This window comes from Pelophylax lessonae (assembly GCF_965119305.1).
Source record: "Pelophylax lessonae genome assembly, chromosome: 2".
NCBI classification, from domain to species: domain Eukaryota; kingdom Metazoa; phylum Chordata; class Amphibia; order Anura; family Ranidae; genus Pelophylax; species Pelophylax lessonae.
In genome coordinates this window covers 347232104-347256221 of record NC_138769.1, presented here as the reverse complement: position 1 = coordinate 347256221, position 24118 = coordinate 347232104, and positions in this window count along the sequence as shown.

Below are 24118 nucleotides of genomic sequence, written 5' to 3'. Positions count from 1 at the left end.
TAAACCGCTGGTAACAAAAGTTAGTACAACCCTAAGTGACAATGTCCAAATTGGGCCCAATTAGCCATTTTCCTTCCTCGGTGTCATGTGACTCATTAGTGTTACAAGGTCTCAGGTGTGAATGGGGAGCAGGTGTGGTAAATTTGGTGTTATCGCTCTTACGCTCTCATACTGGTCACTGGAAGTTCAACATGGCACTTCATGGCAAAGAACTCCCTGAAGTTTGAAAAAAAGAATTGTTGCTATAAAAAGATTGCCAAGACCTTGAAACTGAGCTGCAGCACGGTGGCCAAGACCATACAGCGGTTTAACAGGACAGGTTCCACTCAGAACAGGCCTCGCTATGGTCAAACAGAGGAGTTGAGTGCACAGCTCAGCGTCATATCCAGAGGTTGTCTTTGGGAAATAGACGTATGAATGCTGCCAGCATTGCTGCAGAAGTTGAAGGGGTGGGGGGGTCAGCCTATCAGTGCTCAGACCATATGCTGCACACTGCATCAAATTGGTCTGCATGGCTGTCCTCCCAGAAGGAAGCCTCTTCTAAAGATAATGCACAAGAAAGCCCGCAAACAGTTTGCTGAAGACAAGCAAACTAAGGACATGGATTACTGGAACCATGTCCTGTGGTCTGATGAGACCAAGATAAACTAATTTAGTTCAGATGGTGTTAAGCGTGTGTGGCAGCAACCAGGTGAGTACAGTTACTACTTTACATTGTAGCAAAGTGTAATTTCTTCAGTGTTGTCACATGAACAGATATTAAATATTTACAAAAATGTGATGGGTGTACTCACTTTTGTGAGATAATGTGTGTGTGTGTGTGTGTGTGTGTATATATATATATATATATATATATATATATATAATATAATATAATATAATATAATATACTGCTCAAAACATGAAAGGAACACTTTGAAAATACATCAGATCTCAATGGGGAAACATATCATGATATCATGCTGAAAATCTATACTGATATGGACTGGGTAATATGTTAGAAATGAAAGGATGCCACATTGTTTGATGGAAATGAAAATTATCAATCTATAGAGGGCTGAATTCAAAGACACCCCAAAAATCAAAGTAAAATAATTATGCAGCAGGCTCGTCCATTTTGTTGAAATTTCATTGCATCAACTCAAAATGGTACTCAGTAGTTTTTATGGCCCCCACGTGCTTGTATGCATGCCTGACAACGTCTGAGCCTACAGATTGACAACGGATTGTGTCCTGGAGTATTTCCTCCCAGATCTGGACCAGGGCATCACTGAGCTCCTAAACAGACTGAGGTGCAACCTGGCAGCGTCGGATGGACTGAATCATAATGTCCCAGAGGTGTTCTATCGCATTTAGGTCAGGCGAGGAACTGGCTGCATACTCTTGCCACATGAGGCTGGGCATTGTTTTGTACCAGGAGGAACCCAGGATCCACTACACCAGCATAGGGTCTGACACGGGGTCCAAGGATTTCATCCCGATACCTAATGGTAGTCAGGGTGCTATTGTCTAGCCTGTAGAGGTCTGTGCATCCCTTCATGCGACTATTACTGACCCACCACCAAACCGGTCATGCTGAGTGATGTTACAGGAAGCAGAATGTTCTCCATGGCTTCCCCAGCCCCTTTTACGTCTGTCACATCTGCTCAGGGTGAACCTGCTCTCATCTGTGAAAAGCAGTGCCAGTGGAAGACATACCAATTCTGGTGTTCAGTGGCAAATGCCAATCAAGCTCCACGGTGCCGAGCATTAAGCACAGGGCTCACTAGAAGATGTCAGGCCCTCAGGTCACCCTCATGAAGTCTGTTTCCGATCATTTGGTCAGAAACATTCAGACCATTGGCCTGCTCTGGGTCATTTTCTAGGGCTATAGCAGTGCTCATCCTGTTCCTCCTTGCACAAAGGAGCATATAACGGTTCTGCTGATGGGTTAAGGACCAGCATTCCTAGAGAAACTGTCTGTCTCCTGGAATCTCTTTTTTGCTCTTGAGACTGTGCTGGGAGACACAGCAAACCTTCTGGCAATGGCACATATTGATGTGCCATCCTGGAGGAGTTGGACTGCCTATTCAACCTCTATAGCAGTGATGGCGAACCTTGGCATCCCAGATGTTTTGGAACTACATTTCCCATGATGCTCAACTACACTTCAGAGTGCATGAGCATCATGGGATATGTAATTCCAAAACATCTGGGGTGCCAAGGTTTGCCATCACTGCTCTATAGGGTCCAGGTATCGCCTCATGCTACCAGTAATGACACTGACCCTAGCCACATGCAAAACTAGTGAAAAACAGTCATAAAAGATGAGTAGGGAAAAAAATGCCAGTGATCTCCATCTGTAAAATCATTCCTGTTTTGGAGGTTGTCTCATTGTTGTCTATCTAGTGCAGCTGTTATTAATTTAATTAACATCAAAGTAGCAGAAACTGATTACCAATCCCCTCCACTATTTAACCGACCAGATCAGTATCCCAGGAATTTAATTGACTTGATGCTATACTCTGATTAAAAAGTGCAAAAAGTGTAATTTTGTTTGAGCAGTGTATATACACTATATTACCAAAAGTATTGGGACTCATGCCTTTACATGCACATGAACTTTAAACTGTACATTTGAGAGTGGTATTTATTGTGGCCAGCCTAAGGCACACCTGTGCAATAATCATGCTGTCTAATCAGCATCTTGATATGCCACACCTGTGAGGTTGATGGATTATCTCGGCAAAGGAGAAGTGTTCACTAACACAGATTTATACAGATTTGTGAACAATATTTGAGAGAAATAGGCCTTTTGTATACATAGAAAAAGTTCAACTCATGAAAAATGGGGGCAAAAACAAAAGTGTTTCATTTATTATTTTGTTCAGTATACACACGCTATATTATTAAATGTAAAGCCTGCCTTTACACGCACATGAATCTGTAGGGTTCAGTATTCAATTGGCCTGCCCTTTGCAGCTATAACAGCTTAAACATTTATGGGAAGGCTGTCCACAAGGTTTTGGAGTGTGTCTATGGGAATGTTTGACCATTCTTCCAGAAGAACATTTGTGAGATTTGGTACTGATGTTGGACAAGAAGGCCTGGCTTGCAGTCTGCACTTTAATTCATACCAAAGGTATTCTATCGGGTTGAGATCAGTCAAGTTCCTCCACCCCAAACTCACTCGTCCATGTCTTTCTGGACCTTGCTTTGTGCACTGGTCCAAATCATTTGGTGGAGGGGGGATTATGGTGTGGGGTTATTTTACAGGAGTTGGTCTTGGCCCCTTAGTTCCAGTGAAGGGAACTCTTAAAGCATCAGCATACCAAGACATTTTGGACAATTTCATGCTCCCAACTTTTTGGGAACAGTTTGGGGTTGGCCCTTCTTGTTCTAACATGACTGCGCACCAGTGTACAAAGTAAGGTCCATAAAGACATGGAGGAACTTGACTGGCCAGAGTCCTGACCACAACCCGATATAACACCTTTGGGGTGAATAAGAGCGGAGACTGTGAGCCAAGCCTTCTTGTCCACATCAGTGCCTGACTTCACAAATGCGCTTCTGGAAGAATGGTCAAACATTCCCATAGACACACTCCTAAACCTTGTGTACAGCCTTCCCAGTAGAGTTGAAGCTGTTATAGCTGCAAAGGGTGGGCCAACTCGATGTTGAACAAAAAAGGGGGACAGTTAAATCCAAGTAGGTATATAGCTCCCTCAATGGATAACCAAGCAGTTAATTACGCAAGAACTAGACTTAATTGTTTGGATATAAACATGTATTTTATTGTATCAAATTACACTTATAAAAGTGTTATCACTCATTGTTGCCACATAGTGCACCAAAAACATCCCTTAATTGCACCACTAAAAACAATGCCACTCAATAAGCATGTCCAGACTAAATGAACTATGTGTGCTACATACTACTGTGCGGTTCTCCGCTTGTGTATAAAAGAGGGGAAGAAAGGGTTCCCTTACAAAAAAACACCAGAGTTGCAGCACACATAGGCCCCGGGGCTCCTCCTAAATAAAACAAAAACAGCAAACACCACTACTTGGTATAGACAATGTTATATAGGGATGGCTAATGTATCCTAACTGGGCTTGTCCTGAAGGGATGCATGAAATGTAAACTGCGAGGTTCGGGGATAGATTCCGACCATCTAAATATGGCATAAATGGGCTGTTGTAAAATATCTGTATCCCTACTTGCAATGGAGCCAAAACATTGAGAAAGCGCTTGTCAGAGTCTCCCTTTCTGTATTGGGGGGTCCGAAAACCAGTCAGTATCTGGTGTGATCACCATTTGCCTCACTCTGTGCAACACATCTCTTTTGCATAGAGTTGATCAGGTTGTTGATTGTGACCTGTGTAATGTTGGCCCACTCCTCTTCAATGGTTGTGCGAAAATGCTGGATATTGGCAGGACCTGGAACACGCTGTCGTAAACGCTGATCCAGAGCATCCCAAACATGCTCAATGGGTGACATGTCCAGTGAGTATGCTAGCCATGCAAGAAATGGGATGTTTTCAGCTTAAAGAAATTGTGTACAGATCCTTGCAACATGGAGCCATGAATTATCATGTTGCAACATGAGGTGATGGTCGTGGATGAATGGCACAACAATGGGCATCAGGATCTCGTCACGGTATCTCTGTGCATTCAAAATGCCATCAATAAAATTCACCCACACAACACCATACACACTGTCTGCTATCTGCCCTGTACAGTGAAAACCAGGATTCATCCATGAAGAGAACACCTCTCCAAAGTAACAGACGCGATCGAATGTGAGCATTTGCCCACTCAAGTCTATTACGACAATGAACTGCAGTCAGGTCGAGACCCCGATGAGGACGATGAGCATGTAGATGAGCTTCCCTGAGACGGTTTCTGACAGTTTGTGCAGAAAATTGTTTGGTTATGCAAACCGATTGTTGCAGAAGCTGTCTGGGTGCCTGGTCTCATGGTCTCAGACGATCTTGGAGGTGAAGATGCTGGATGTGGAGGTCCTGGGCTGGTGTGGTTACATGGTCTGGGGTTGTGAGGCCGGTTGGATGTACTGACAAATTCTTTGAAACTCCTTTGGAGATGGCTTATGGTAGAGAAATGAACATTCAATTCACGGGCAACCGCACGATGGACATTCCTACAGTCAGCATGACAATTGCACGCTCCTTCAAAACTTGCGAGATCTGTGGCATTGTGCTGTGTGATAAAACTGCACATTTTAGAGTGGCCTTAATTGTGGCCAGCCTAAGGCACACCTGTGCAACAATCATGCTGTCTAATCAGCATCTTGATATGCCACACCTGTGAGGTTGATGGATTATCTCAGCAAAGGAGAAGTGTTCACTAACACAGATTTATACAGATTTGTGAACAATATTTGAGAGAAATAGGCCTTTTGTGTACATAGAAAAATTCTTAGATCTTTGAGTTCAGCTCATGAAAAATTAGGGCAAAACCAAGTGTTGCGTTTATAATTTTGTTCAGTGTAAATTCCTCAAGCAACCTCATTTAAGGTGTGGGAAGAACCTCATAGGAAGCATATTTATGCATAATTCATATTTCTAATTATTATTTACACCAACATCCTCATATATTCTCATAACCTCTGACAGATATAAAAAAAAAAACTAAAAGCCATATTCCCTAGAAATTACACACTACATATGGCTCTTAATGAGCAGTATGACTTAAAGCGTTCTGGCAGAGCAACCAATCAAAACGACGTGACCAGTAACAAAGTATCAGGCATATCTTGTTCAATTCAATGTGAATAATGACATTGTTCCCATTAAGGAGAAAGCATCTTGTCTTAGCCTTTAGCAATTGATCAACAATTAGCAATATTCAGGGGGCTCAAAAAAGAAAGAAATTCTAGCTATCTGATAAAATATACTATGAGTAGTAGAAGAAAATGTGTATTCCAGTCACAGGCTCCTTGTTATTCTTTTGCCTAGGGTAAAAGTAGCAGAAATGAAAGTCACTGTAGCATAAAAGAACACATCAGCATCGTGTTTTCTTGTAATCTGGATACAGCACGATGCTGAAAATGATGGCTGTGGACCAATATTGTAAATGTCTGACTCACCCCATGTAGTGTGACAGTCTGAAACTGAAACTTCCTGGCAATTTACCTATTTATTGGAACTACTGACTCTTATATTTAACTGTAGATCTGGATGTACTGTAGGAATACAGTAGAAAATGAATATTTGACAGCATTCCAAAAAAATACAATTACAAGAAAAAATGGCTCCTTTTAGGTCTATCCTAACTAAGTTCAAATCTGACCAGTTATTTCTTAGCCCCACTAACAATCCAAATAACCTCCAACTTACCGGAATTCAAGAATGTTTGCAAATGTGCTACAGCAAACTGAAACTTAAAGTGGTAGTAAACAGTTTTTTTTTTTTTTTACCTACTGGTATAATAAAACTTACCTGTAGGTAAAATGAATATTATCTAAACATGTTTAGGAGATATTCTATCGAGCTGGTGACTTTACTGGCACATGTGCTCTGAAGGAAGGGCATGACCGCATTCCAGGATTCAAGGATACAAGGAAAAATGCTTTATTCCATAAAATCATCCAACATCTTTCAGAGTTAATGTTACTAGTGCTTATGGGTTATGAGTAAGTGAAAAAATATGTGAAATGCATCAACCATGCTCTCCTCCATGTATGTCATGATGTTATTGTGAATTTATCTTTTTGATTTTGGATGCTTTAATGGAATAAAGCATTTTTCCTTGTATCCTGAAGGGTGGTCACCCTCTTTCTTCTTTGAATTACCTGGTCAGAACAAGGACTGGACCAGCAACCAGACATCAAGGAGAGGATCATTTTCACCCGGAGCGCCATGGGCATGCCTTACCCTTCTATTAAAGTCTTGAGGGAAAGGCATGCCCATGATGATCCTTCAGAGCTGTGTACCACGGCCAAAACTCCTGGGCACATGCAGGGGTGACGTTATCACGGCTCGGCCAAACAGGCAGCCGGAGTCCCTGAACCTGGAAGGAAGACTGGATGAAGATAGAAAGCCTCTGCAGCAGTGACAACTTGCCTGCTGGAGGGCTTAGTTTTAAGGTAAATCTTTCATAATGTACTAGTATGCACTGCAAACTAGTACATTGTGAAATTGCCTTGCAGGTGGAAATTTTTTTTTTCCTTAAGACTTTACAACCGTTTATAAATGCTTACTGCACTTTACATATATTATTTGCTTTGTTCTTATTAAATAAGTCAGTTTGTTTTTCATTATAATTCATCAGAGATCACAACAACACTGAGTGTTAGAATATGTTAATGGCATAGGGTTAAATTTGTAAAAGTACATGTGAACTTGCAACAGATTCATAATGTATTTTGGTGTAGGCACTGAGAGGATGCAGTGTTACTCACTGTATGCTTGGGGTCACACATCCATACTCTTCTATGTCCATGTGTCCTCTCACTATATGCTGGGGACATACATCCACACTCTTCGGGGTCTGTGTGGGCTTTCGATGAATGCTTGGGGGACACATTCACACGCTCCCGTGTCCATGTGCCCTCTCATTATATGCTGGGGACATGCATCCACTCTTCTGTGTCTATGTGGGCTTTTGATGAATGCTTGGGGGACAAATTCACACTCTCCTATGTCCATGTGTCCTCTCACTATATGATGGGGACAGGCATCCACTCTTCTGTGTCTGTGTCAGCTTTCATAATGCGCTGGGAGGACAGAGCCACATTCTCCTGTGTCCATGTGACCTCTTACTGTGTGTTGGAAACACACTCCACACTCTTCTGTGCCAATGTGACCTCACAATGTATGCTGGGAGGACACATCCACACTTTCTTGCATCAATATGGGTTTTCATTGTATGCTGGGGGGGGGGGGCACATCCACACTCACCACACTGTCAGTTTAGTCCTGCGTTGGGTGTCTCTTTTGCAGATCCAGCACAGCAGGTGTGTCCTGCTCCCATAACAGACATCCCAAGTCTCCCACGAGGTGTGGGAGTCTCCCTGACACCTGCAAGTGCATCGCGATGTCCCGGGTGCCGTTGAGTCTGTGTCTGTCTCGGCTGAGCTGTCAAAATAGAGCCAATGCTTCCTGTTTAGTTCCAGCTCAGTCCTGACAGTCTGAGTGAGTCACAAGCGTTCACAGTGAAATGCACTCCTCCTATGAGGAAACTGACCAATACAGGAAGCATCTTCCTCCAGCGGGGTTCCACTCCTGAGTCCTCACACTCTCTCCATTGAACTTGATGTCATCATGACATTTGTCTCTAGCCAGAATTTCCCACCAGCAGTACCAGCCTGAGCCAGCAGTACCAGCCAGCAGTGTACCAGCCTGAGCCAACAGTACCCACAGCAGTACCAGCCAGCAGTACCCACAGCACAGTACCAGCCTGAGCCAGCAGTACCCACTGCACAGTAGCAGCCATCAGTACCAGCCTGAGCCAGCAGTACCCACCAGCAGTACCCACCAGCAGTACCCGCCAGCATTTCCCGCCAGCAGCACCAGCCAGCAGTAACCACCAGCAGTACCAGCCAACTGTACCCACCAGCAGTACCAGTCAGCATTTCCCACCAGCAGTACCAGCGACCAGTAACCACCAGCAGTACCAACAAGCTGTACCCACCAGCAGTACCCACGTGCAGTACCAGTCGGCATTTCCCACCAGCAGTACCAGCCAGCAGTACCAGTCCGCAGTAACCACCAGCAGTACCAGCCATCTGTACCCACCAGCAGTACCTGCCAGCAATACCCACCAACAGTACCACCCAGCAGTAAAGCATAATTGTAAGTATCCCAGCATGTGCAGTATTTCTTACTCCTACCACCATGACCACTTCAATTTACTGAAATTGTCATGGTGGTTAGAGTGTTCCTTTAATGTCTCTCAGAAGAAGCAAAGCTCTGTATACTAATTCCCTTTCATTTGATCATCCTCTAGTTGTGTTAAATTGGCGGGGGAGGGGAGGGGGGAGTGCCACCTCCCTGAAATGAGGTGGCCACCCCCCTGAAATGTGTTTTTGCAGTTCGGGATGTCTGCCATAACTAGCAGTATTAGCCGATTCACAGAAACTGGCCGACATTCAGCCAGTGTGTACAGCAGCCTTTCCAACAGCTGAATATGCATGGTCCCCTGCCAGAACACACTTTCGAATGGGCATGCTAGAAAACCAGCATCCGATCAGCTCTGGCAATCAATGGCTGCGAGCGTTGATCAGTGTGTTCTGGTGGGGAGGCAATCCCCGTTTCAGAACACAACAGCACAGTGGGGGGAGATCACCGCACTAACATTACTTAGTTAGTACAGCTATCTCTCAGTTTTTTTCTTTAAGCCCACTTGGCTGGACAAAAAAACGTCTAGCGTGTTCCTAATATTAAACTGTTGCAAACAATAATAAAAACATGACACACTAATTACTGTATAAACTAACTACATAAAAACAAAAGAACAGGGCAATACCCTACAGTGACATACTTACTGTAATATGTAGAAGCTATGTTCAGGTAGAACCTTTGTATTCTAATATCAGTATAATTTAATTGCAGAAGCAATGTTTAGATAATAAAACACATAATAGACAGAACAGCTATTAGCAGAACAGAAAAATTACAGGTAGCAGTGTGGATTCAGGTACTGCTTCAATTCCACAGTCTCTGTGTGCTGCCTGATCACATAATAATGCATTTCCTCACTCTTCAGATCCGGAAGGTCAAAATCTGGTGGAACTGTCTCCTGCTCTGTGGATGTACTGTAGCTGCGGGGCAAGATTTGGTTGCTGGCTCACTCCCGGATGACCGTCAAGTAATCTCGCTCTAACACTTAACCCTTAATCTGACCCTGGAAGTTAAAGAGGTTGTAAACTTGTTTAAAAAATTTTTTTTTTTTTTACAACCTGCAAGAGAAAGACATAATGAGCTAGTATGCATCGCATACTAGCTCATTATGAAATACTTACCTTAGAACGAGCCCCCGCCGTGCCGCTCTCTTACCTGTATGACGGGCGACATGACATGTCGCTCGTCTTCCGGGATCGCGGCATCCGGTCATCTGATTGGCCGGAGCCGCGGTGACGTCACTCCCGCGCACGCGCGCGGGAGCCGACGGTCACGGCACGGGGCTCTGAAGGAACGGCACGATCAGCCGTTCCTTCAGAGCGCATGCGCCAGTGACGTCACTGGCTGCATTAAAGGTAAATATCTCCTAAACGGTACATGTTTAGGAGATATTTACAGTACCTATAGGTAAGCCTTATCATAGGCTTACCTATAGGTACAACTTCCTGAGGAGGGTTTACTTCCTCTTTAAAGAGTAACCCAACTTGTGTTGAGTAAAAAAACTTTCACCTCCAGATGATCTATGAACATTGCAAGTGTTTTAACAAACTTTTTTGCCGATACCTACCATTTGTTATTCTAAAGAGGTCATTGTAGCAGTATTAGTGCACTTGCGACAGAAACAATTGAGTACTGTCCGTGATACTTTTTTTTATTTGCACTAACATACATTTTTCAGGACAAGCTTTCAGGGTATGTCCCCTTCAGTTATCTCCACAGTTCCAGTTTTCACCCCCAACACACTAAATGGGCCATCATACACAGCCAGGCCATCAGATACCACCGAATATGTTCAGACCCAGAAGACAGAGATAAACATCTCAGAACACTAGCAAACTCCTTCCGTAAGAAAGGTTACAAAGACTAAACCATTAACACCAGCATAAACACAGCCTTGAAAACCCAAAGAGAAAATCTTCTCCAATACAAAGAGAAAAAAAACAAATAACCGTGTACCTCTAGTCACCACATACAATCCAGCACTAGAGGGGATAAGAAAGATAATCAAAGATTTACAACCCATCATAACAGAGGATGAAACTCTGAAAGGAATATTCCAACCTCCAATACTGGCTTTCAGACAACCACCCAATCTCAGACATAAACTAATCAGCAGGAAACTTCATTCTGATTATGAAGTCACAAATAATGGGAGCAAACCTTTCCATAAAAAACGCTGCAAACTGTGCAACCAGATCAATATGTCTAAAAGGGTCACACACACAAATGGGACCTTTAATATAACAGGATCATACAACTGCACCTCCAATAATGTTGTGTACCTCATCCAATGCAAAAGATGTAGCAAAGGATCTTATGTAGGCGAAACAGGACAGAAGTTGCAAGTGAGGATGAATTTGCACAGACATACCATCAAGGAACATAAAGAAGATAGTTTCTGCACACCTGTGGGACATCATTTTTCACAACCGGACCATACTATAGAAGACCTCAATGTTATAGTTCTTAAAGGGAATTTCAGAACTATCCAGGAAAGGAAAAATTTTGAATTAAGAATGATACTTCTTTTTGACACAAAAAATAACGGCTTAATTTTGGATATGGGTTTCCTTACTCATTATCCTACAGTTTTACGACCCCCTCTGAGACTATCCCCCCCACCTTCCCCCGTCTTCAGCTCTCCCTCTTTCTTATCTCACTAACTATGTTAGTTTTATTACCATTGCCAGTTAAGTTTGTTTATGTTTGTTCGGTTTTCTCTTTTTTTCCTTTGGCTTAGAGATTGTGTGTTTTTTTTTTTACAATTCTGCTAAACATTTTGTGAATCAGTACTGCTTTCACCTTGATGAAGGGGACATACCCCGAAAGCTTGTCCTGAAAAATTGTATGTTAGTGCAAATAAAAAAAGTATCATGGACAGTACTCAATTATTCTAAAGAAATAGCTGTTTGTGTGTGTCCAAGTGCAAAGTGAATGTAAATGGGAGTGGCTTATAATTATAAATAGGGCTTGAGTCCTGCGGGAACACATGGGAACGGGTTCCTGTACTTATTCTACATCAGGAACGCCGTTCCCGTTCCCCCCGAGCCCCGACATGCTCCCAGCGCCACCTTATGCTCTGGGATGCAGGTCGATAAGCCCAGATTGCATGTTCCCGACCCACCATCTCCGAGCATCATTGTAAACTGAGCGGGAACTACAGGAAGCAGAGTCGATGCTTCCTGTATAGCGCTGGCTCCTGTCACAGGCAGAGTGATGTACTTGGCCTCCGCCTATGACAGGGCACAGGAGCCATACAGGAAACATTGGCTTTGCAGATGAGAGGGAGGTAAGAGAGAGAAAGAAAGAGAGAGAGGAGGGAAGGAGAGACACGAGAAAGAGAGAGAGAGGAGAGAAGGAGAGAGAGAGAGAGAGAGAGATGAAGGAAGGAGAGGTAGAGAGAGAGAGACAGAGAGAGAGAGAGAGAGATGAAGGAAGGAGAGGTAGAGTGAGAGACAGAGAGAGAGAGATGAGGGAAGGAAAGAGATGAGACAGAGAAAGAGAGGAAGGAAAGAGTGGTAAGAAGAGAGATGAGAAAGAAACGGAGAGATGGAAATAGAGCGATATAAAGAGACAGATGGCGAGAGAGAGGGATGGGGGAGAAAAAAAAGAACAAGTAAAAGAGAGAAGAAAGAAAGAAAGAAAGAATAGAGAGGGGGTCGAGAGATAGAGAGAGGAGAAACAGAGAGGGAGAAAGAGGAACAAAATAAAAAGAGACTGAGGAGAAAGAGAGAAAAAGAAACAGGGGGACCAAATGAGATACTGTATGCCTTTGGTCCCTTTCACACGGGCTTTCCAATCCGGTCTGCCAATCAGTTTTTTAGGAGAACAGTATCGAATGCTCAATGTAGCCCTATGGAGCAGCAGATGTCAGCAGAGACATCCCTGCTGACACCCGCTGCTATCTGATCCGATCCTGTCCGGGAAATCCGGACAGATGGAAACCCTATTTTCCATTTGTCTGGAGGATCGGATCGCATAAGATCGGATGAAAACGGACAGGCGGTCTGTTATTATCCAATCTCCCATAGAGGAGAGCGGGGCTCTGACAGCTCAGTCTCTGCACACAGAGTGGAGATGGACCTGTCATTAGCCTGTTTCAGCAGGGATCGGCGGATCGATCCCTGCTGAGCAAAATGGACTCTGTCGGGCACACCGCCCGTGTGAAAGGACCCTTAGTGCTACTGAGCAAAATCTATATATATAAATGAAGTCTATTTTGCAAAGCAATAGGTGACAGATACAGGGTTTTAATGATGTTGTATTCAACTGATATAAATCATGCCCGTACTGCAAATTTGAAACTCAATGTATATGTAACCCACCAGCAGTACCCACCAACAATACCTGCCAGCAGTACCCACCAGCAGTATCCGCCAGCAGTAGCCACCACCAATACCCAACAGCCGTACCAGTCAGCAGTAGCCACCACTAGTACCCACCCCCAGTACCCGCCAGCAGTACCAGCCAGCGGTACCCACCTGCAGTACTAGCTCTGGATGACAGCCAGTTAGCAGCCACTAGTCATACTCGCCTGGGGGACAGCAGCAGCCAGCGATACCTGCAGGAACCCAATTCGATCCACTTAAAAAAACAGAAGGGGATCCGTCCCCTCCTGTTTGGACAGATCAGATTGGTGGGCCCATAGAGTAGAGTGGGCTGTGTCCATGTCTGCTCTGCATATGCTGACACGGACCTGTCATCTGATCTGCCCGCTCCGCTCATTGTGGTTTGAGGTTGGGAGTGGTAATCTTGGGTGAGTTTCCACACTTTTGTTCCTAGGACTTGACCGTGATTATGGATCAGCATCTGCATTTCTGCACTTGCAGGGTTCTAATGAGCAAAGTGGCAGTGGCAGTCAACATTTTGAATCACTGACCCTAAACAAGTATGTGGGCTATAAGGAAGCAGGCACTACCGTTAAAAAAATGTAAGCTATGCACCTGCAGACAGGCACTGTTCGAGAGTTTGGACTGGATCGATTATTTGCTTACAGTTGTTCACGGTTGTGAGTATATTGGCATTTTTACTGTACAGTTTTAATAAAAAGGTCTTCGATAATGAATTAGGCTGGTGCACCCTCTCTTTTTGTCTTTGTTTCAACCTTAAATATGTGACTTAAAATACTTCAGATTTTATGATCTGCTTAATTTTACACATCATTAACCCACATCATTAAAAACTATCAATAAATGCTGTATTGCATGCTGTCCATACTCACTATGGGATTTGTTTTCTGTATTCTGCAAAAAAAAAAAAACTGTTTGATCCCGTTGTTCTCTGTTTTGCACTTCTGTCCATGTCCCCAAATGCAAATAAAAGCAATAGGGATGGGATATTACACGCTGATTAATGGAGGCTTCACCTCCCTGCTTTTATAAGACACAGGCTTAGGAACATGATACAGCCTGTGACTGGCAGAAATCCACCCACACCATGGTTTATTGATATTCATAATTTGTTTTACTCTGCATCCAAAGGTAGTTTCTCTTTTTTATTTTGAACATGTGACCAATAGCAGAGGACTAGAAGCTCCTCCGGCAACTGTTTCCCTACAGACAGGCTAGGAAAGATCTGGGTCATGTGACGATTAGGAAAAAAGTACTTTGATTTTTTTCATTTAAAACCTTAGTTGAACTCAACATATGGCATTAATGACTTATCTAATCCTGATCAATGAACCTTAAAGTAGATGTCCAGTCAGATATTATGTGAGCATAAACCTGCTCCAATCCCTATTCTAAGCCCTAAACTAACTACCCTGTAAAGGAAAGATGTCTATACTTACCTATTCTGAATGTGTTCCAGTCTGGTCACATGATTTTCCCAGTGGTAGGCTTTAGTGGTTAGCAGAGATCGAAGACAATGGCTGCAATGCCTATGCAGTGACATCATCCAAAGGCTCACTATGGGGCATCCGCTGTTGGCCTGTCCCTCTTCTACACTAAAATTGGTGCTGGGAGTCAAATATGTGAGTGGACTGGAGTGTCCTTAGAATAGGTAAGTATAGACATTTTTCCTTTGCAGGATAGTTGGTATATGGCTTATAAAATGAGGTTGAAGGATTGTAAGAGGTGCATGAAAGTCAGCCAGCCCCCAGTCTGATGTACTCATCTATGGCTTATAATGGGGATGGAAGTAGGTTTAGGTTTAGAACACTGCTCATAAAAATTAAAGGAACACTTTGAAAACACATCAGATCCCAATGGAAAAAAATATAATGCTGGATATCTATACTGATATGGACTGGGTAATGTGTTAGGAATGAAAGGATGCCACATTGTTTGATGGAAATTAAAATGATCAACCTACTGAGAACGGAATTCAAAGACACCCAGGAAATCAAACTGAAAAAGGTATGCAGCAGGATAGTCCATTTTGCAGAAATTTCATAGCAGCAACTCAAAATGGTAGTTTGTATGGCCCCCACATGCTTGTATGCATGCCTGACAATGTCAGGGCATACTCCTAATGAGACGATGGTTGTTGTCCTTGTGTGGGGGTAATTCAATGGTATCAATTCTTTCATCCCCCAGGAACTGGCCAGTGGCATCACTAGGGGGGAGCCAGAGGGGGGCCATGGCCCCCCAACATTATACTGTGCCCCCCAACAGGCCACCTACTGCTCTGGAATTGCAGATCAGTAAAACCCAGATTGCAGGACCCGCCATGCCTAAGCATTACTATGAGGATCGGAGCAGGCTGGCACTAGAGGAAGCAGAGCTGATGCTTTCTGTATAGTTCCAGCTCCTGTCACAGGTGGATTGATACCAAATGATAGGTCACAGGAGCGATACAGGAAGCATTGGCTCTGCTCTCTACTACAGCTGCGTGCTTCCTCCAGCGCTGCACTCCGTTGGTGTCTCAGAGGAGCCAGCGGTACCCACCTGCAGTAACAGCGAGCAGTACCCACCAGCAGTACCAGCCAGCAGTATCCACCAGCAGTACCAGCCCTGGAGGACAGCCACCAGCCATACCCACCTGGGAGACAGCAGCAGCCAGTGATACCTGCAGGAGGTGCTGGTAAACTGCAGTGCAGCCATGTAAAAGCAGCCTTAGGCCGCTTTCACACAATCGGTCCGATCGGGTCCGCCTGTCTGTTTTTCAGGTGGATCCAATCGGACCCTCAATTCACCTCTAAAGAGCGGCAGAGTTGTGTCCATTTACACCCACCTATCTCCAATCCGATTCACTTAAAAAAAACAGAAGGGGATCCATTCCCTTTTGTCTGGGTGGATTGGATCGGAAGGCCCATAGAGTAGAGCGGGCTGTGTCCGTGTCTGCTCTGCATATGCTGAGTGGACACAGACCTATCATCTGCCCGCTCCACTCATTGTGGCCCGTGACTGGTTGTGGCCCTCACTCATTAAAAACATTGGGCTGTAGGGGCATTGGTCCCGGATGGAGAGGTGCGCTGTAGCAGTCTTCCCCTTAGTTTTGCCACTGCGTTTGGTAGAGGCGGATAGAAGGAGTCCCAAATAGAGAGGTGCATTGTACTGTAGCGCATCAGGACACCAGTGGGGAAATCATAAAGATCTCCCATGAAGTTTATTAAAAGTGTTAAAACTGCCGCCACTGTTGCGGCTGGCCTTAACACTTTCATCACTGTATTTGGCAGGTCTCACTTCTTCCCTACCTTCTCCGCTCTGAGCGCATGGCATCTCAATACTAGGCTCTATTACTGCATAAACTGGAACTAATATTAGGCTTTATTACTGCGTAAACTGGCACCAATACTATGCTTTATTACTGCGTAAACTGACAGCAATACTAGGGGTTATTACTGTGTAAACTGGCACCATTACTGGGGGCTATTACTGCGTAAACTGGCACCAATACTAGGGGTTATTACTGCATAAACTGGCACCAATACTAGGGGTTATTACTGCGTAAACTGGCACCAATAGCAGGAGCTATTACTATGTAAACTGACACCAAAACTAGAAGCTATTACTGCGTAAACTGGCACTAATGCTAGGGGCTGTTACTGCATAACCTGGCACCAATACTAGGAGATATTACTGTGTAAACTGGCAATAATACTAGGAGCTATTACTGCATAAACTGGCACAGATACTATGGGCCATTACTGCATAAACTGACACCAATACTAGGGGTTATTACTGAATAAACTGGCACCAATACTAGGCTTTATTACTGTATAAACTGACACCATTACTAGGGGTTATTTTACTGCATAAACTGGAACCAATAGTAGGGGCTATTGCTGCATAAACTGTTTGCTGAAATTGCTTTTAACTATAAAGAAAAGCTTTTGAGAGGTTTCCTCTTTCTCAGATCTGAAGCAATACCCAAGGAAAAAAGAAAAACTATTGAAAGTTTGTCTTTTAAGTGTTAGATTAGTACAATAAAAAGGTATCATTGCATACTACATTACTCTTGTATTTTGTAACCTTATTTCTATATATACTGTACTTATTTAGATTTTTCAGTGGTATGATGTAGTGGTGAAAATTATGAGTGCCCCCCCCCAGTTTTGACTGTGGTATCATATGTGCCCCCCCTATATATTGTTCCTAGAGACACCACTGGAACTGGCTGCATACTCTCACCACATGAGGTTGGGCATTGTTGTGCTCCAGGAGGAACCCAGGACCCACTGCACCAGCGTAGGGTCTGACAATGGGTCCCAGGATTTCATCCTGATACCTAATGCAAATCAGGGTGCCATTGTCTAGCCTGTAGAGGTCTGTGTGACCCTCCATGGATATGCCTCCCCAAACCATCCCTGACCCACCACCAAACTAGTCATGCTGAACGATGTTAAAGGCAGCATAATGTTCTCCACGGTTTCTCCAGACCCTTTCACATCTGTCACATGTGCTCAGGGTGAACCTGCTCTCATCTGTAAAAAGCATCTGTAAAAAGCATCTGTAAAAAGTGGTGGACCTGCCAATTCTGGTGTTCAATGGCAAATGCAAATCAAGCTCTACGGTGCCAGGCAGTGAGTACAGGGCTTACTATAAGGAGGTTGGGCCCTCAGGCCACCCTCATGAGGTCTGTTTCTAATTGTTTGGTCAGACACATGCACACCAGTGGCCTGCTGAAGGTCATTCTGTAGGGCTCTGACAGTGCTCATCCTGTGCCTCCCTGCACAAAGGAGCAGATGCCAGTTCTGCTGATGGGTTAAGGACCTTTTACGGCACTGTTCAGCTCTACTAGAGTAACTGCCTGTCTCCTGGAATCTCCTCCATGCTCTTGAGACTGTGCTGGGAGAGACACAGCAATCCTTCCGGCAATGGATTGCCGGCGTATTGATGTGCCATCCTGGAGGAGTTGGAATGCCTGTGAAACCTCAATAGGGTCCAGGTATCGCCTCATGTTACCTGTAGTGACACTGACCCTAGCCAAATGCAAAACTAGTGAAAAACAGTCAGAAAAGATGAGTAGAGAAAAAAATGTCATTAGCCTCCACCTGTAAAGCCATTTCTGTTTTGGAGGTCTCATTGTTGCCCATCTAGTGTACCTGTTGTTAATTTCATTAACACCAAAGCAGCTGAAACTGATTAACAACCCCCTCTGCTACTTAACTGACCAGATCAATATCCCAGGGGTTTTATTTGACATGATGATATACTCTGATTAAAAAGTGTTTCTTTATTTTTTTTGAGCAGTGTATTTGACTGGATGTCTACTTTAACCCATAAGCCCAACTCAATATTTAATTAAATTGTTTAACTCTTTAACATTTGACCTCAACCTTGCCATGTAACTCTTACTCTGATCTTAACCTGACCCCTATTCTTGTCTGTAACCATAAATTGTATTCTGAAAATGCCAAACTTTTCATATTAGTGTTCAGAATATTAGCAATGTTTTGTACACTAGAGCTGACAGGTTGGCTTTAGAGTTTATCTTAAGCACTTTTATTGTTTTAAAAAGAGTAGAAGATGGTTAAAACCTCTGCCAAATGTTTTTCTGTTGGACGATTTCCATTGTATTTTTGTTCCACTCACAACTCAAATTTTTTGGTTTTCCCTTACTTTCAGTCCATTTAACAATGATTACCTGAAAAAAAAAAAAAATGAAGGAGAAACCTGAATCAGCTAAATTGATTTTTGTTGAAAGAGGCAGTTGGAGAATTCTTGGCCGGACATCACCTCCATCCTGTCACATGCAGCCACTGTTTGGGTATTCTCTTTGCTACAATAGTTGGCAGTGCAGATTCCTCCATCTACACTGTTTAGTATGGATATGAGAGTCAAGTGACTTTTTTCACTCAACCCTCGAGTCTTTCAGATTACAAATATATGTGTATAGTAATGGCAAAATATCAGATTTTACTGGTAAGTGGCTCTGCAATTAAAAGTGTAACTGCAGCTTCTGACCCAGAGCAGCAATACGGTTTAGAGAAGACCCTTATAGTCACTTTCTGAAATGTTTCTTGAGACTGAAAATTTAAAAGGCATACTTTACTGTGTTTCACCCATATTAATTTATTTGTAAAAGCTGAGGGTTTTTTTCCCCCATTGCTTTTCTTTACACTATTATGATTACTGTAAAATCAATCTTCCTACTATTTTTGTGAAATATTTTTTATTTTTTTTATTTTTTTGTCCATTCTTAATCATGCATGGTCTATTATTCTAAAATAATATACAATAGGAGAGGAATTGGCATGGCTTCTGTTATTATTAGGAGCAGTGCTGATTATTAGATTTTTAAAATTATGGTCTGTTTAAAAATAAATAATAATAGTGTGCCTCTCACATACCAATGTGAAATCCAGCATATAAATCGGTGTCCCAATGGCTACAGCAGATACTGGTTTAATATGCCTGACATCTTTAAAGTAAACCTACAATTGCCTCATTCTAAGAATGTTAATTGTCTGTCTAGTTATTATGCAGAACCCTCTGGTTTCAATACTTTTAAAATCTCTGACCTGGAACTAATATGATGCTCAAAACAAGAATATCTGTATATTTGTTTCAGATTAGTAACTCAAAGGATCCATTCACACTTTGCCATTCTTATGGATCATGAGATGCGAGTAAGTGATTTGGGGTGCCTATAAAAATTATAATTTGACACAATGCGGGGGATTTACTAAAACTAGGGATTGCAAAATCTGGTACAGCTGTGCATAGAAACCAATCAGCTTCCAAGTTTTATCGTCAAACCTTAACCGCTTCCCGACCATCCGCCGCCTTTTTACTGTGGCAAGGTGGCTCTCCTGTGCAAATTGACGTAGACCTACGTCGGTTGCGTGCGGAAAGCTAGGGGGCGAGCGCCCCCTAGCTTTCCGATGCATGGGTCAGGTGGCTCCGATTGCTGCCTGACACCCGCGATCTCTCCCTGCTGAGAGAGAAGAACGGCCAGCTGTTGTAAACACAACTGACCATTCAGAAGAACCCTGGAATGATTATAGAGCCCATGTGATCCTTCTATAAAGGATCACGTCTCTATGGTCATTTCAGAAGCCACGCCCCCCACAGTTATAATCACTCCCCTAGGCTCACATTTAACCCCTTGATCACCCACAGGGTTAACCCCTTCCCTGCCAATGGCATTATTACAGTAACAGTGCATATTTTTAGCACTGATAACTGTAGTAATGTCACTAGTACTCCCAAAAGTGTCAAAAATGTCAGTTAGGGGTCCGGCCTGTCCACCGCAATGTTGCAGTCCCACAAAAAATCGCAGATTGCTGCCATTACTAGTAAAAAAAAAAAAACCTATAAAAATAACATAAATCTTTCCCGTAGTTAGTAGACGGAGTAACCTTTGTGCAAACCAATCAAAATACGCTTATTGCTATTTTTTTTACCAAAAATATGTAGCAGAAAACAAATTGACCTAAAATGTTAAAAAAAATTTGATTTAATTTTTTTTTTTTGAGAATGTCATATAGGAGAATGTGAAAAATATTGTTTTTTTTTTTTTTCAAAATTGTTGCTCTTTTTTTGTTTATAGTGCAAAAAATAAAAATCACACATGTGATCAAATACCACCAAAAGAAAGCTCTATTTGTGGGAAAAAAAGGACATCGATTTTATTTGGGTACAGCACCACATGACTGCGCAATTGTCCATTAAAGTAACGCAGTGCCGAATCGCAAAATAGGGCCTGGTCAGGAAGGGGGCAAATCCTTCCGGTCTTAAAGTGGTTAATTGAACAAGCTGAAGTTAGAAGCTGATTGGCTACCATGCCCACCTGCAACAGATTCCAAGTGCTCCAGTTTTAGTAATTCTCCCCCAATGTGTTAATGCATGTAACACTTTTTTAATGTGCGTTGCAGTAATGCACACATTAACATGTTTGTTACTACAAAGTATGACATTGGAGAAATGGAAAGCTTTGATACCACAGGTATCAAAGTCAAATATAATATCCTGAAAAAATGGCACTGCTTCTTTTGATTACAAGAGTAGAGACATTTCCGAGCTCCTGTACATTTAATATGATATTATATTATATAAAATAATATATTTATTGAACATAATGGATCTGAATAATCTTGTGCCAACATTAATAAATGCCCCCAATGTTTAAAAAATTAAAAAAAAAAACAAATGTTAACTTGGTTGTAGGTTTTGGTTTGAAAATAATTATTAGCCTTGATTCTAGATTTTTCATCATTTCAAGTGTTTATTACTGTCAAAATGATAGTTATGATCTTATTGCAGTAATGGTAAATTGCTATACTGATCACATTACAGGAAAGCAGTCTATAATCATTGCTTAATTTAGAACCTGGCACTCAGTTAAATGAGATATTCACAGGAAAAGACAAGTGTGGACAAACGATTCTGTGCTGGCTCTGTATGACTACTCTACATCCCACAAGAGCATACTCAGATGAAAGATTATTTGAGTTAAAACTTCAGATATTCCAGAATGCACTGTAGCACACCTAGTGAAATAAATCTTGTCTGAGAATATCCTCAGGTGTGCGGTGGCCCAGAAATTGATGTGATTTGCAAAACATTCCTGCTGAATGATTGAACGCCTGATAGACAAAGTTTTAATAAGTCAGCAGTCACAAAAGTAGCAACTGAGGGTGAAGTATTGCTCAAGGCCATCCCTACATGTTACATTTGAAAACAGGTTTATTTAGTGTTAGACATCTTGAATACGAATAAATACATTAAACATGTTTACTATCTATTTCCTCAAAAGAAGAATCTTCAGTAAAATGTTTTTGGGTCTGGTTAGGACTGACTTTTACAGAAATTTGTGGATAAATAACATTAGCAGCACTTCAAGACATGGAAAGCACAGCCAGAGGCAGGGGGCACAATACATGTGTGTAGGTAACCAATATTTACTGAATGGTGTTATGTGAAGTGTTGGATTGTAAAGAGCAGGAAAAAGATAAATTAAAATGTGAATTTAGTTTAGAATTTCTGCTTGCCTGGCAGGTCATTATTTTAAATTTTTCACATACATGTTAAAATGTTGCTAGAAAACTACTTAGAACCCACAAACATATATTTTCCGAAAGCAGAGGCCCTGAATAATAAAATGGTTGCTGTTACAATTGTATATGTCACAAGATATTTGTGCAGCCATTTACCAAACGTAAATTTTAAGGAAATAAAAAAACACTTAAAATCGAAGGAAAGGCTCCCCTTCAACTCTCTGCTAAACACTCACGAACCACAACAGTAGAAATTCTGCATAGTTCAAATATTTTAAATATGCTTCTTTGTACCTGATTTTCTTTTAAAGTCCCTCTGTCACATGACCACACAATTTTCGGCTTCAGTAGATCAGTGGGCCGTTGGGAGTGTCCTCCCTCTCCCAAGGATTGTCACTTCCAAAAGTGATGTACCTAGCTAAAGGTGCCCATGGCCAGGTTGGATGAGAAAGAGCCAGGCAGGATGAGGTGGGGGCTCCAACTCCAACTTGTGGCAGAGTCCAACAACAGTTTACGAGAGTTCCTGTGAGGGGCAACATTGAGCTCAACAGACAGATCATTGTCAGTACAGAATGGGAGATTGCTGTCTAGTTTAGACTACTGTTTCTAATCTAGGCAATCAGTAATTCAGAAAAAGCATAACTTAAAAGTTAAAGGTATTTGACATCCTAATCATTGGAAAATTTTGTTTTTTGGGTGGAATTCCACTTTAAATGAATGTTAGTGCACATAAACACAAAATGTTACTCATTTTTTTTTTTGTTGTAAAATATAAAATATGGTATTGTATCAAGTAAATAGATACCAAACACGTCAAGATTTAAAATTGTGCACATTTGTGAAATGGAGACAAACTATGTTACCCAATATGGCCCTAAGTGATGCCTAAAAGCCTTTACAGGTTATAAGTTTATAGTTAAATGTGAGCTCTGGTGCAGTGGGGTCCTGTGTGACCTGTTAATGTTGTATTTTTCTTCACAATTTTGTGTTTTTTTGTTGTTTTGTTTTTTATTATGCACCTTTTTAAAATCAATAAAAAAATGTCCCCCAAAAAAACGTGAGCTCTGGTACTAGAATTCTTGCTCTCACTCTGACATTTGAAGCGATACCGCACATAGGTGGTGCAAACACCATGCCAGACCTACATGAGAGTTTTCATATGTGTGCAAGCATGTTGGAATCGGGTGCTTTTATATATTTATTTTTATTATTTTTGTTTAATTTTTTTTTACAGTTTTTTTTCCATTTAACTTTATTGTTGAAGAATGAAGAAGGCCTTTGTGATAGTTTTGGTCAGATGACAAGTATTCTTTTTTTGAGACATCAGGGGTCTATAATTTCCTGCATCCCACTTCCCCTCACCCACTTTCCTTGCACTCCACATGAATCTCTTGTATATAATTTATGCCCCTGCCTTTTGCTGCCTTTGGCTACAATCTCCTGTCAGTCACCTGTTTTTTTCTGTTTTTCTCCTGTTTTTTTTTTTTTTTTTAATCTGGCAGGTTTTTATTACTTCTAGGCAGGCAAACCTTGTTAGGAAAAAAGATGGAGGGGGGAGATACAAACAAATATGAAAAAAAAAAGCTGTGGGGTAAATATAACCAATAAACAGATCAGGACTTAATAAGCTGATTATCAAAAACGAAGGGATTTCCAGTCACTACTTACCAACCAGCCAGCAACCAGCCAAATTAACCTGTCTAACAGTATGCGTTAAAAACAGGGGTTTAGTTGCACACATTTGCAAATACATGCGAAAGCTGCAGGCCGCGCCAAGGCACCCTGATATCTGCAGTCCCTAACTCTACCTTTAAAGAGTCTCCACAGTGGGAGCACATATATTCTGATGAGATAGATGGAGGACAGATGACTGGAGGGAGCCCACCCCTCC